We start from the raw sequence: 15,736 nt of genomic DNA, 5'->3' as shown, positions 1-15,736 counted from the left end.
AGATCTAACATCCCAAAAGCATGTCGCTAGTGAGTTTAGACACAGACACACAGTATAGGTCAAACGATTTGTTTTTGTGACCGGAAAACTTATATAGTGTTGATTTCAGTCGTTTTTCTTTAGAAGCCTGTAAAAAAAATTATGTAAGCAGCACACTCCTGTTAATAACGACCGTATATTGTCATCATGCACGAGCGTAACGTATTAATTGAGATATGTAAACGCTGTACGATGTGAAAAGGGTATGTTAATGCTGAAAAATATGAAAGTTGAAATCATCAAGATTATCATTGATTCTAGTTTGAAGTCGTCCATCTTTTTCAATATCGAGAAAAAGGTCAATAAACGAAGGCGGCCTTCTAATTCCGGTATTATCCGTAATTGCAAGTTCACTGGAATTTGATAGAAGCCTGAACTCACTCAGAAGCCTGAACTGACTGAAATGTGGGTTGTTGAGGGACAAAACATCATCAATAATAAATCTTTGCAAGATACATTTTCTTTTTGTCTTTGAGAAGGTTCTCTACGAATTGTACTTCATATGAGTACAAAATCTAATACATATTGAACAAGTAAAAGACTACCAACTAGAGTGTAAATGCCATTAAACAATGCAAAACACAATAGTAGAATATCGAATGTTAAAGACAGATATACAAAATGGAAAACAATGTATTAAACAATGCAAAGCACAATGATATAGAAGATCAAATGTTATAGATAGATATGATATGATATTAATCAAATTAACTGATACCAAATGGAAAACAATGATTTAAACACTGCAAGGCACAATGATATAGAATATCAAATTTTATAAACAGATATGAAATGATATTAATCCCATTAACTGATACCAATTGGAAAACAATGAATTGAACACTGATACTAAATGGAAAACAATGAATTAAACACTGCAAAGCACAATGATATAGAATATCAAATTTTATAGACAGATATGATATGATATTTATCCCATTAACTGATACCAATTGGAAAACAATGAATTAAACACTGCAAAGCACAATGATATAGAATATCAAATGTTATAGACATATATGATATGATATTAATCCCATTAACTGATACCAAATGGAAAATAATGCATTAAACAATGCAAAGCACAATGATTGAGAATTCCAAATGGCAAGGACAGATATACCAAATGGAAAAAACACAATAATAATTCTCGGACATTATGATTCACTATGCATCTTCAAATACATAAAAAAAAAAAATTTTTTTTAATTGGACGTAATGATAGTCATGTTCAATCAGTCAAATCAGTAAATGGGATTAATATCATCAGTTTTTACTCATGAGGTTAATGACAAATAATAAAAAAAAATAAATAAATAAACATACAATAAAATCTGACTGCAAAGATAAGTTATTTTTAGAAACGTATAGCTAAGAACAAGATTAGAATAATCTGTAGAATAATGAAATTTACTGTTTGCGACAAATATAAATCATTTGAATACATTTGTACTGTCTCCTGAATGTATGACTACCAAACATAGCAAAGATATTGTATTAAAAATAGAAATATTCTCATGGTACATGTACTAGAGTATATGACTCGATTGTACAGTAGAGACATAAGTTTCATGGAACATCTTGCTGAATTATTGATATAATGAATCGTTATCGCTATTTAGGTACCATACTGAAAGAAGTAGGATTCATTACATCTTTGATCGAAAGGCAAAAGGATCCACAACGTTTACTCGAAGCGCGATCATAAACGACTTCGCTTTTTTTTTTAAAATCTTTTTCAAAAGCCAAGATTAATGACATCCTCTACATCCCCTTCATCAAGGAGATTTTTTAATACACACTTTAAAGTCTTTAGATTGACCCAACAGGGGATAGAACACACAAACTCCCGTACTCGTGACGAGCACAATACCACGAGATCACCGAGGCTGTGGAGGTACTTCATAGATTCACATAAATAGAAAGCCTGACTTAGCTATCTTTCTGTAAAGAGATATTTGGTATATGGTAGTGAGAAAGGAACCCTTGAACATAATAAAATCATACAAGACATCGAAAGACTAAAATATGGACTTTCATAATTGACAATGTACCTACCCCGTTGTGTCAACTTCTAAATTGTTTCAAGTTTAAAGAAGTTGCGACTATTGAAAAGAGGCTATCAAATACATCTATTTTTTAATTGTAATTGAATTATTATATTTTTCATGGTTTTCATTCAATTCACTGCAATTCTTAGCAAAAGAAATGATTTACTATATATATTGTGTAATGAATGCTCAAGTGGGTACATTTAATTTATGCAAAATGACATCGATCTAGATAACTTGCTGCTTCGATCAAAACAAACAATTTAAGTAATCGCAATAGGCGAATGGATTAAGCTAATTCATCAGTGATATAAACAAAATAGACGACAGTCTTTTTCCGGTCGCTCGATTAACCGTATTTAGAGTAGTTGACCATAATTAGATAACAGGAAATTAACAGACTTGAAATGACTTAATAGTAGGTCAATGATACAACTAACTAAGTGGAAAAAGAGACATAAAATTCCCTGTTTCCCACATGACGTAAAATATGCCACTCTACAACACATTAATGAAGACAATAGTATTTCCGAAGTAACCGATGGAATGAAGAATTTTAAAGAACACTGTTTTGAAAAGAAATTGCTTCTCACATTTTACTTTTACTTTATAATTCAGACGAATAAAAGCGCTACAATTGATATTTAACGAAAATTAAGAATGATTGTGTTTTATATAACAGAACTAACATATGACTCCACTTTATATTTTTAATTTCGAATTTAACAATCATATAATGAAGGTGTGATACATGTGAGTAAACATTAGTATTATCAAAAAAAGAATAATATTTTGTTTTCTTCATCTGTTTTGTTTCTTCAAATTAAAACAAATCGAGTTTATCGTGTAAATCAGGGACTTCTTACAATTCAGGAATTATTGGTGTGATTTATATGAGTAAGTATATTTCTAACTACTGCTGACAGTGTAAGAATAAAAAATAGAATTTTTTATGTTATACTTCAATTGACTATTCTAAGCCAGTTCAGCGGAGAAAATCAATGCTTTGTCTTTCTTTTAACTTATTTCATTGCTTTATATGAACAAAAGAGGAAAGTCATACAGTATACTTCAATGTGACAACAACCCAACAACACATAAAAACACAAAAGACATCAATGGTCAACGTATACGGTTTGCAAATAGAGATTCTATAACATATGTCAAACTCTAAATTGCCTAGTCAGGTCAAGTTAGGTCAAGTAAAGTCTTTGGTCTTCTGTGATATTCTGTTGAAAAATTATGTTTAATTTCAACTGCCATGAGTTTATTTACAGGCATGTGAATGTTCTCATTATTAAAGACCTTGTAGTTGTTTTTAGTTTATTCTCATTCATTGTTATACTTGTCATTTAAACTCAATAAATAATCTTATTAACATTTCTCTTGAAGATCGATCCAATACTACATTCACCTTCTATTTCAAATATCAATATGCTGCTTTAAACCTCTTCAGTGCAGTATAATAATTATTAAATATATATACAAGTCTAAATTGAAAACAACGTTCAAACCTATGATTGCGTTGGATAAAAACCGCAATTTTTATACGTGTGCATGCAAAACAAATTCCTTGGTAGAGGGGTCTAATTACAGCACAAACAACATTTTCCAAAAGACCAAAAAAGTGAAAAAGTATATTTTAACAAAACGCATTTGACTAGCAGGTCGAACAACGGATGTTCTTAAACCCTGTTGACTGCCATTGGCGATTGCCAAAAAAACGGACCACCAGATGTAACAAAATGGATTTTAACTATTAATTTAATACGAAACAGAAAACAATAAACTTGCGGAAAAGATGGTATACCGCAAACAAAAGGTGCAAAAATTAGTACACCATATCCGGATTTCGACAATTAATGTCTCTTCAGTGATGTTAGGAATCGAAACGGTATTTGGAAGGCCATATAATTTACCTCAATTTAGGATAGACTCTTGAATTTGGAAGAGTCGAAATAGGATGAACGGATCATATAAACCCGAAGGCAAATATAATACAAGCCCAAACGAAAAATATAAACAAGTCTAAATTGAAAACAACGTTCAAACCTATGATTGCGTTGGATAAAAACCATATATATATATGAGGAAGCATTCATAAAATCCTAGAAACAAGCTTTTCTTTGTGACTCTAATAAAGATAGTCATGGTAATAAACTAAGAACATATCGCAAAGTTAAAAATATTTACGAATTAGAAAAATATCTCCTACTGGACCTTAACAAAAATGTTATTTCTTAAATGGTTAAAATTAGAACTAGTAATAGCAAATTACTAATAGAAGTTGGTAGATATACTAGAACACCTTTAGAACAGAGAATTTGTTCACTTTGCAAGGATGGAATTGAAGATGAATTCCATTTTCTCATTTAATGTAAAGCGTTAGAATTTAATAGAAATATACTCTTTTGTAATTTAAGTGAAATAGTTCCATCTTTTGTTAATATGTCTGAACAAGATAAATTTAGTTTCATTTTGAAAAGTAATGATACTGACATTTGTACTGTATGTGTAGCTGGAATAAGCGATATGTATGATTCGAACATTCATTTAAAGCAAACATAATGTTGTTAAGAACTGTTGTAGTATTAAAGCTTATTGTAATAGCTTGAAGTGATAATATAGTATGAATAACACCTCCACGCAATGTAGATATAAAATATGTGTCTCTTATCATTGAGAAAACATATCTCTGTATATTTGCTTTTTGTTTATTTTTGTCTGTTTTTGTATTTGTATTTTGTAAATGTCAGCTGGTATCATTCCTGTATTGGAATTTACACCAATAAAATTATTTGATTTGATTTGATGTTATCTATATATATATTTAAAGTTTAATCAATACATGGTCTTATATCTTGGAAGATGTAAAGGTTTCTGAATAAAATCTTTCATTTCGACAATGGCCTGTAATCATTGGATTAGTAAACTTATACGTCCTCCTTGAATTACCAGCAAGTTCAAGACTGAAAAGACCGTAATAGATTTTACTGCTGTTTTGTTGCAATTCAAACCTGAACAACAATTCAAATTTCGAGATAGAGCTAGGAAAAAGACGCTACATATGGAATAATCAAAATTTTCTATCAAAATAAGTAAAATTTTAAGCTTACAGTTACAAAATGTTTTGAATTTAGACGTACATGTATACGTGTGCAAATAGGATATTGAGCTAAGAGTTATACAAGTCATATACTTTCCTTGTACCTGAGAAATTCTAATTTTTCAATGAGTTATCGAAAACAATCATCTTCTGAAACAACAAAGAGAGCTATAAAACCATCGGAAGTCTATAGCTTTCGTCAATGCATTCACACAACTTTTTAACTTTTTTAAGTTAAAAGTCCAACAACTCTCAAGCTGATAGGAGAAATAAAAACTTTGTTTTTTGACATTTTGTATCTACATGTACTTGTATTTTATGGGATTGTTTGTGTATCAAGTTACCAAAACATCAATAGATTTCAATTTGTTTCAGCATTCATTAAAAAAACACAAAAGGTATGACTGTTTAAAAAAAATAATGTTCTGACTTCAGTTAAGGAGCTCAATTTTTTTTTACCATAAAGCTGTATTTCATTTTAAGTCAGTTTGTTGTCATAGCCACGTGAGATTTCTCTCCTTTACAGAAAATAATTCCAAAATTATTATTGCATAGCAGCATGGTTTGAATAAAATGTTAACAATAACTTGAGAGAGGAACTGTAAGGCAAATTTCCACTTCGATCATTTGTTTCAACCACGGAACAAATCCGAAAGCTGTTGAACCTCTCTCCCAAGTTTTTGGTGGAGTTCGTGTTGTTCAGTCTTAATTTTTCTATGTAGTGCTTTGTGGACTTGCTTATCTTTTTTTATATTTCGTCGTCTTTGGATTTTGTTTGTTGCTAGGGCGTTGTCAGTTTCTCATCGACCTATGAGTTTTGAATGTCCCCTTGGTATCTTCCGCCTCTATTTTTTACAAGCAATCTTATATTCAAGCGTCTAATACTATGTACAATGATATCTAAGAAAATGTTTACCAATTTTTCATGTATCTATCAAATTATCCAGTGCCATACATCTTTTTTAGGCAATTTTGATACAAAATATCGCATGTGTTGTAACCTTTTATATCAAAGGACATCGATCACTAAATAATTAAATCAATTTGTATCTGACGGACAGTTTTAACATAAACATCCTTATTATTCTTTTTAATAAGTCAAACTTTGACAGGAGTTGTAGTTTTTAATCATCTTGTAGAGATGGTCCATGATTAAGCTACTTGTTCAGGATTTCGTCATAATGCTGTTACTACATTAAAGCTGTGTTACTATTATTATATAAAAACATAATCAGTCTATTTTCGACTTATGAGTTTGAATGTCACTTTGGTTTCGTTCGCCTTTCATTTAGTAAAGATTAAAAGCTAGACTACTTGAAAATGGCCCTAGTCCAAGCGTGAAATAAATTAAGAGAATATTGGTTCTACCTCTTTTGGAACTGTATATAATTCGTTGTTGAGATTATCAATCTGTGAATAATGAATCTTACAAAATTACTCATGTACAAGGGAATGGTTAAAGGCATTTTGTATTCTTTGATAATATTTATGTTCGTTGTGATGGTGAATCTTTTATTTGTGTCCTTCTGATATATAGCAGTTTGTTTCTTTACTGTCGTAAGTGTTCATGACTAAATGTAAATGTCACAAGGGCTAAACGATATGCATCTGAAAGATATTTTCAATAATAACTTATTATTCAGTGTCTTCAAGAATTTCATATTGTTCAAAATACAACCACCATTTTTTCCTTGGTTATGATGTACCATTAGCTCTTTCTTATGGAGTGTCTATGTCACAGTCGGTTCGATTTGCGCGTGTTTGTAGTGACGTAATAGTTTTCAATGAACAAGCACACTATTTGCATTACTAAAAATCTTACAGCAAAGATACAAATTCATAAATACATTTTTTTCACACAAATAGAAATTAATTGTGGAATTATGTTGAATTTGATAAATTTGTTTATAATTGATTGACCTCTAGATTTCTATATTTAGTTGTGTGTTATAGGTTGATATCTGTCTGATTGAGATATTATACCCTATATCCCTGTTATTCATATGATAAAATTCCCCCTCCTGCTCTTACCCTTTCCAACATTAGCACTAGTTTGTGTTCTTTCCTTACGAAATTCTTTACGCCTAAAACGCACAAAAGACTTTTTCAACATTGATTATCATCCTTTCCTTATTTCATATAAAACAAAGAAGATGTGGTATGATTGTCAATAAGACAAATCTCCACCAGAGACCAAATGCCGTAGAAGATTAGCAACTATAGGTCACCGCACAGCCTTCAAATATAAGAAAATTTCATACCGCATAGCAAGCTATTAAAGGCCCCAAAATGACAAATGTAAAACAATTCAAACGAGAAAACTAACTGAATGGATGTACAAAACAATAAACGAAAACAAATATGATACACAGCAACAACACATCCTTAATTATGGTTTAATCAATGTTTTTTTTTATAATGAGAATAACATTTGATATCTTAACAACTAGACAATGTATAATTTCGATATAATGAATTGACAAATACTTTGTACTACTAAGCTAAATTTAAACACAAAACTTATTTTTGATTTAATTATAAACCGTTAACAGCCAACACAAATGTGCATGTACATTAACAATCTTTATTCACCATTTAAGAAAATTGAAAAATTGACAACTTTCATCACTCACGGGTGTAGACTTCATTTCAAACTATATGACACAGGGTATCATATGTCAAGAATCAAGTGCTTCTGCATTTGATGGTTTTGATAAAGTTTCCGGTTGGAAAAATTTGTAATTTCCAATCAAATAAAATTATCAAATACCGCACAATCAGTATTGAGCTTATCTGATTTGGCTGTGCTATTTAGACTCTATCTGCTTAATATGTTTTTGGTTCAAAAGTGTTTAATTCCTTAGGTTTCCGAATATTTATACAAGAGCAGTTTTCTAGAACATAGCTACAAATTCAAGTAAAATTGTTCTGCGCTTTTAAACTTTTTATTACATCTCTAATTGACAATGGTGGTTTGATTTCACAGTTTATTTGTATATCTGTTACTGTCACAAGAACTAAAGTCAACAACATAACGGACCAGGGGCCGGTAACAAGAAGCATTCTTATGTCTTACGAACGTCTAAAGAGCGTCTTAAGATTTAAGAGTGTAACAAGACCCAACCTCAGACCTATCTTAGAATGATTGACAGCCCTTAATGTTTTGAAAAAGTGCATGATTTAAGAACGATTCTTAAGTCTACCTTAAAGCGATCTTACTTATTCCGGTAACACTAAATCATTCTTAAATTTTGGTCAGTTATTAAGTGTTCTTAAAACAAACTTAGCGAATTAGGGGTGTACCAAGAACAACTCGCAATAGCTTCTCTTGATATTTTTTGTAAGAGTGGTCCCGACTACTCTTACATTGTAGCTGCACATTCACTTGTTAATAATATAACAAAATGGCGTTGCTACTGTATGTATGTCAAAAAGGCTAAACTAACTTTACTGAAACGTTCTGCGAAAAAAATCACGCGCGATTTTGTGAATGAAAGGGGAAAGAAGATCCTTACGCGGTGCACCCGCGCATGTCAATTGCTTACTGACCCAATTATTTTTTATCACGACCAGTCAACTGATACTGACATTATCAGAGAGTAAACATCAAAGGAAAAATGCACAAATTACCGATAAATTGTTATATATGATATTATAGAATTAAATATGTTTTATTACAAAATATGTGTTCTCAATCTTGTAGACAGATATAACAGGATGTCATATCAGTACCAAAGACAACTCTCCATCCAAGTCACAATTTGTAAAAGTAAACCATTATAGGTCGAAGAACGGTCTTTAACACGAAGCCTTGGCTCCCACCAAGCAGCAAGCTATATAGTCCATAACAATCATGACAATAAACATAAACAAATAAAACTAACAACTATCGCTTACTAATAATCCTGCCTATATGTATAACATTAACTGGTTGCCATCAGAAATGGAAATATAGATATTCCAACTAACAAAAGCATATGCTTACACATGCACCCAAATATAAAGCACTAAATGCTAATACCAATATGAAGCTCTCATCTATAGAACTTGCAAAAAAAATGTCAAGATTACAAACCACAACGTAATATATCAAAAAATAAGAAGCCAGCTGACAACATGTGCTAGAACATTATTTGCAATTAATATTTCATTCCAAATCCATTACCACAAAACATCCTCTTACAGTATTACTACATCTGGAAATTAGTAACAACAACACTTAACCTGTACCGTCAAAACTAATTGCTTCTTCTAAGACAAAAACCAGATAAGATATTCATCACTTTTATACATATAAGATGTAATATTCTTATATTTGAACGGCCTTCTGTAGTAGTCCATTTTGTCAAGCAGTAATCCTCAAAAGTAAATAATACGTTTTTCTTATCAAGTTGATTATATTAACCTCACAAACTATTACATAACTGTCTAGACACAGTATGCATTTTAAAACTACTTGCATTGTCATAAACAGTAAACAATCATATTCCTCAAAACAAAGAAAAAGGTGCTTGTATTGCTACTCTAGCTATTATATATATATATATACTGTCTGAAATGCTGAGAAACTGGGAGAAGTGCTGCAAATGTTGCCTACAGATGCATCACTCATCAACTTTTCACAGTAAGGCAACCGAAAATAACTATAGGATATTTTGCAATGTTACCTGCAAAAGTATGAATGTTATTTACATTCTAGAATGTCTGTGGCCTCCAATATGTTGGTGAGTCAAAGCAGCCTTTCCACAAACGCCTCAATGTCCATAGGAGTGATATCTCTAAGAAGCCACTTTTCCCAGTTTCTCAGCATTTCAGACAGTCAGGTCACAAACATGATGACTGTAACCGCATGAAAATCCTAGTGATTGAACAGAACATTCAGTGGAGTGATGCCCAGCGACAGGTTCAGGAAAGCTTTTGGATAAAGGAACTTAATGTACATCATCCAAACGGCATCAATAAGAAATACTAACAGTTTTATTTTCACTCATTTTCGGACGTAAATATACTCAGATACGTATATCTGAGTATTGAGTTTTGTTTTATATTATGATGTTCAAGATTTTGGATTAAATCAATACACCAAAACTTACCTGTATTACTGAGCTATTTTACACATACAATCAGAATTGTTAAAATTATTGACACTGACGAAGGCTATTTGTTAAGCCAAAATATTTGTCAACACGGTTTAATAACAACATCTTTGTGTAATACCATCTTATATTAGTACCGTTGTGCAAATTTTTAGACTTATATACATATAAGTACAATAGTATGCAATTTTATCTGGATCTAAATATATATTATATCATATGTGACTATAATTCCTCCTTCCATCATTACCCTGATCCACCAATACTACAACTAAAAACAAGAACCAGGAGAAAAAAACCCACTATATATTCATATTGCTTGGAGTGCAAGATTCCAATAAAAAAACCTATACCCGCAAACCACCGATCTCGACATAATCAGCTAAAATACGGCAAGCTTTTTAGAAGAGCTATTACTTGTTAGAATGAACCGTTAGAATTCCTTAGGTTAAATCTGAGACTACTATAACACAGAGATTGGTCACTATAGATTTATCGGATTATCTGAGTCTCCGGTAGTTAGCTACGTTATTTTAACGTAGTTTCGTATTCGACCGTAGCAGACGACATATATCACCTATCACTGAGAATACTATAACAGTATCGGATATTATTATTTTTCTTTTAAAAATAATAAAAAAAAAAATTGAATTAATCAAAAAAAAAAAAGAATAGTTTTTATCTTTCAAATGCAGTTATCTCTATTCATATTTAAATTTTTGTTTTTAATCATTAATAATTTGTTAATAGTTTGTTATTATGCGGCCACTCTTGAAAATGTGAATATGATTAATCTTATCAATCTTACAGTTACATTGTTTTGCTACACGTCCGTTAATTGTATCTAATGTACAAATATTTTACCTGTAGACAGGTAGTCTCAAAAGCATGGGAGATGAATTTTGTTTCACAGCTGGGTGCCCAAGGTACACGAGGCTCCGTTTATTGCAGTAAACTTTTATTCTATACTTGTAAGGTATTTCACTGCTGAGTGCCCAATATACATGTGTATTGTAGTAAACCTTGTCAAATATCGTCGGTGCACTTGTGGTAGGATTCAGGAGGGTGTGAATGGGGTTTTATAGAATGGAGAAATAGGGGCAAAAAAAGTATAGAATGGAGAAAAATGGACCGACAAATAAAGAATAGAGAAGAGAAAATAATAAGTTATTAAGATTTAAAGAATAGAGAAAAATGGCATAGAAATTATAGGAAATAAAGAACCCCCATCCAGACCCTCATTCAGATTATCAAACGTAAATATTTTTTTTCAAACAAGTTTCACCCCCCCCCCCCCCCCCCCCACTTTTTTAAAATTTCCGTCTGATAATTAGGTCAAGTTTTTGCAAACAATGTAATAAGCGGCGATCACAGAAGAGAGAAAAAATTTCATTAAAGGTAAAGGAGTAATTTCAGGGGCGGATCCAGGATTTTGGAAAGGGGGGGGGGGGGGCGTAGTATTAAAGTTTTTTTGGACATTTTTTTGACTAAAAAAACATTATATAAGTGTAAAATGCATTTTATAGTTTAAGTGTAGGGGTTGGACATTTTTGGTGCCTTATTCTCTCAATCAATTGTCTATTATGAAATGATTGGATGGATCCAAAGCTATGTACTAATTAATATATTTGATGTGGGATTTGTCAGTAAAAAATGGACATGGAAAATTCTCGTTTGTTGTATGGGTAGTTAGCATAACCTCACAGGTTTCTTGTTGTAAACAAGGTATACGGCTATTCAATGAAATTTACAATACGACCGACACGAAGAAAGACAAACAAGCAATGTTCATCCAAATGTTTGGTTGAAATGTTTCACCCAACAAGGGAAGTGAGGGGTTCCAAATCAACCAAAGGCTACGAATGAGTCGGAAATGACAATGAATTTGTGAATGACGGTCGACACATGGAGACATATAGGCCACACCCAGCAGGCAGGTTGCAGTCGGGCCATGAAAAAAGTATTCAGTATATCAGTTCGGCGAAACAGACATTCCGGTCAGATTTTTTTGTTTAAGGCAAAAATCAGAATTTTTTCTCTAAAATATCTCAGACTGCTCCTTCATATCAAATGGTCCGTACCTTAGACTTTAAATGTATATCTAGAGCTTACTGACTGGGGATCACTATTCAGCAATGTTATTAATGGGCTGGGGCGTGTGGGGTTAAACATGCTTTCGTAGGTAAATAATATTGCTGTGGAACTTTTTTTCATGAGAGTATTACTTTTTGTTGTGTGGAATTGTGAAATAGAAGTCAATACTTTGTCGCTTTGAAGGCGTCATGCTTGTCATCCTCAGCCTAATAGATTATAGTTATCAAAGGTACCAGGTTTATAATTTTGATACGCCAAACGCGCGTTTCGTCTACATAAGACTCATCAGTGACGCTCAGAAAAAAATAATTGAAAAGCCAAACAAGTATAAAGTTGAAGAGCATTGAGGACCCAAACTTCCAAAAAGTTGTGCCAAATACGACTAAGATAATCTTTGTCTGGGATAAGAAAATCTTTAGTATTTCGAATAATTTTTACTTTTGCAAACAGTTAATTTATAAAAAAAAAATACCATATAATTGATATTCATGTCAACACCGAAGTGCTGACTACTGGGCTGGTGGATACCCTCGGGGACGAAACAATCTGTTACTGTAATTTGAATTTCAAAATGACTGAGTGACGTTTTTTTTTCGACGAACTGGTCAACTCCACCGTAGAGAATCACATGACTTTGACATAATCAATAATATATTACAGTAAATACAAGCGAAAAATATCTTTATAAGTAAAAAATTAAATACACGGGAAATGGCAAAGTTCACGAAGTCTAGTCTGATAAATCATTTTACAATAAAAAAAAAAAGTGCAAGCAAATGGGGGGCGTACGCCCTCTACGCCCCCCTCTGGATCCGCCACTGAATTTCCTTACGTAACAGATCAGCAAAGAGGTTATAACTGCAATGGATACATAAAGCAAACATAAGCCCTACAAATTATATACATGTTTCCAAAATATCGCCGGCATTTTCATTTTTCAATTCACAATGTCCAGTAACATTGATTTTTTATCTTGGGATGATAGTGATCTCAATCGTGATCTTTTACGTGGTGAATATACTGCATCAGATATTGAATCTGAGGATGACTATACGTCCCTGCTGCAAAGACTGCAAAAACTACAAAAACTCCAAAAGAAGCATCAACCGCAAGTACATGTAAATCAGAACGAAGAAGCTTCAAAATTATGTGACTGAATAATCAAATTATCACTGTTGATATAAATAGAACCACATTAGTGTAAATTACGATGACATTTTTTCAACACCAGAAATATGTGCCCTCTTTCAAAATCCCAGACAAGAAATTTTGTGCTTCAATACAGAGCCGTAAAGTTTTTGGAAAATTTGAATATTGTCTATTGTTAAAGTGTCGTATGTTTTAGTTATATCGCTATGCTTTTTGTAACCCTAATAATTGAGCAACTCAGATGAAAAGAGTTGTGATTTGCTTTAGTTTTTTTAGCCACAGCAAATATAAATGTGCTTGTTCAATGTTTGGTGACAAACCATGTTAATTGTTGTCGGCATGATGCTTTGTAAATAGGTTCCCTATAACATTTTTTTGTTGGGTAACTGCTGACAGTTTACCATGTGAAAATTCTGAGAAGCCAAAAATAATGCGGAATGTATAAATACGTAGCAATGTCAGATCTAAACAAGAATGTTAAATATGATAGCATATATTGATGTCACCTTTCTGTAAATTCAACTTCGATTCACAACTGCTTGTCAATGGCAAATATTTCATGTACAGTCAGCCTGATTAAATCGGAATGAACTATTTTCAAATTATGTTTAAAGTTTGTTTTTATGTTATGTCGTTACACCAATGTCCCATGCTAGTGGTGGTGATGAGCGCCTAAAAATATTTAACATTGTCACATTCTTTATGTGCCCGTCTCAAGTCAGGAGCCTGTAATTCAGTGGTTGCTGTTGGTTCATGTCCGTCATATTTGAATTTTCGTAAATTGCTTTGTTATTGTAGACACTTCGTTTTCTCTAGTGAATTGTTATATATTTTCCATGTCGGGGACTTTTGAAGCTGACTGCACGGTATAGGTTTTCTCATTGTTGAAGGTAATTACGGTGCATTCCAATAACTTACATCCACTTCATTGAACTTCATTTGGAATATAGGAGTTGTCTGATGATCATTAGCAAAAATATATAAAAATCTCCTTAAAGTTTGCTTCAAGTGGCTATTCCTTTAATATATAAAGATGTGTGGTTACTTGTTTTTTTTTCTTTCATTGAACTGTTATCCAAACTGAGCGTGTTAGTGAATTTCTGCATTCCTGTCTTAGTTTTAATGTATATAATAATAAAAATGTATATTCAAATACTTAAATATTTATTTCTCCATGTACGACAAGCATGACAAATTCAATGAAATTAAAAAAAATAATAAAAAAAGTCATTTTCTCCTGTAGTACTTCTCCCTTCTTCTAATGCGTGATTTCTTTCTAGGGGTATTCCTACAATAAAGAATATATAAATAAAAAGAAATAATCTTTGTCAAGTTTATAGCATAGGCAATTCATTAATTTTTAAGACAGTAATCTGAGACTTGAGACTCAGCAGTAATTGACCAATCATGTCAATATGGATCAAAATAGTTAAACTGATAAAGGATGCAGACCAAAGGTGCATGTACTTTTTACATCATGTTTGGGTCAATTATTTAAAAAAAATACGTCTATTTAGGAACTCATGATGTACTGGTATTTCACATGGTGACACATTTTCATTGCATAATATTATTATACTAGCATGTATAGACTGCATATATATTATCAAGGGAACCAAATATAAATCTAAATTTCCTTCACTATCGATACAAATTCACCTATCAGACCTCATGTTGTGTGTGTGCAACTTGTCTCGTGTGTTTCTCAGTTCTGCGGCGGGAACTTAATGATACAGAAAAATTGGAATTTCATATAATTACAAATTTTACATCATTACATCGGTTAATTACTAAGGCTTGCACATACATTATCCGGAAAACATATTGTTCATCTGAATGTAAGTTATGGGTGAGTTGCTCATTGACCCTGTCCCACGGACTGGTAATAACTCGAGGTTACTTTCCGGTTTGGTCGGTAAATTCAAGTCTATAACTGCACTTATTTTATTTAAAGTGCTTATAAACCAACATTTATGAACATGTCAAATCTTAAATTCACACTTACCGGAACATAACACTCTTTATAAATCCACATTTGTTAATTATTATTTTCTCTTTCGCTGTCAAAAATGGCGGTCGAATCCTTCTTGTCAATCATTGCGAGTCACGTGCCGAGTCACGTGATCGAAGACTCACAATTAATTACTATTTGACTGGTCAGTACGGGAAGTGACCAATCTCTGTGTTATAGTAGTCTCAGG

At 32.1% G+C, this 15,736-nt stretch overlaps 1 long non-coding RNA gene across 1 annotated transcript; it reads right to left on the bottom strand.

Moving 5' to 3' along the window:
• Positions 1–14,682: 14,682 nt before the first annotated feature.
• Positions 14,683–15,736, bottom strand: LOC127708632 (uncharacterized). Its single transcript, XR_007985332.1, has 2 exons — positions 15,541–15,736; positions 14,683–14,823 (listed from the first exon to the last, which is right to left on the bottom strand). It is a non-coding gene; the product is annotated as an uncharacterized LOC127708632 (long non-coding RNA).

The sequence above is a fragment of the Mytilus californianus genome, unplaced genomic scaffold (genome assembly GCF_021869535.1).
Source record: "Mytilus californianus isolate M0D057914Y unplaced genomic scaffold, xbMytCali1.0.p SCAF_7, whole genome shotgun sequence".
Classification (NCBI taxonomy): domain Eukaryota; kingdom Metazoa; phylum Mollusca; class Bivalvia; order Mytilida; family Mytilidae; genus Mytilus; species Mytilus californianus.
The sequence above is the reverse complement of the archived record's forward strand: the minus strand, read 5'-3'. Positions and strand labels throughout refer to the sequence as shown.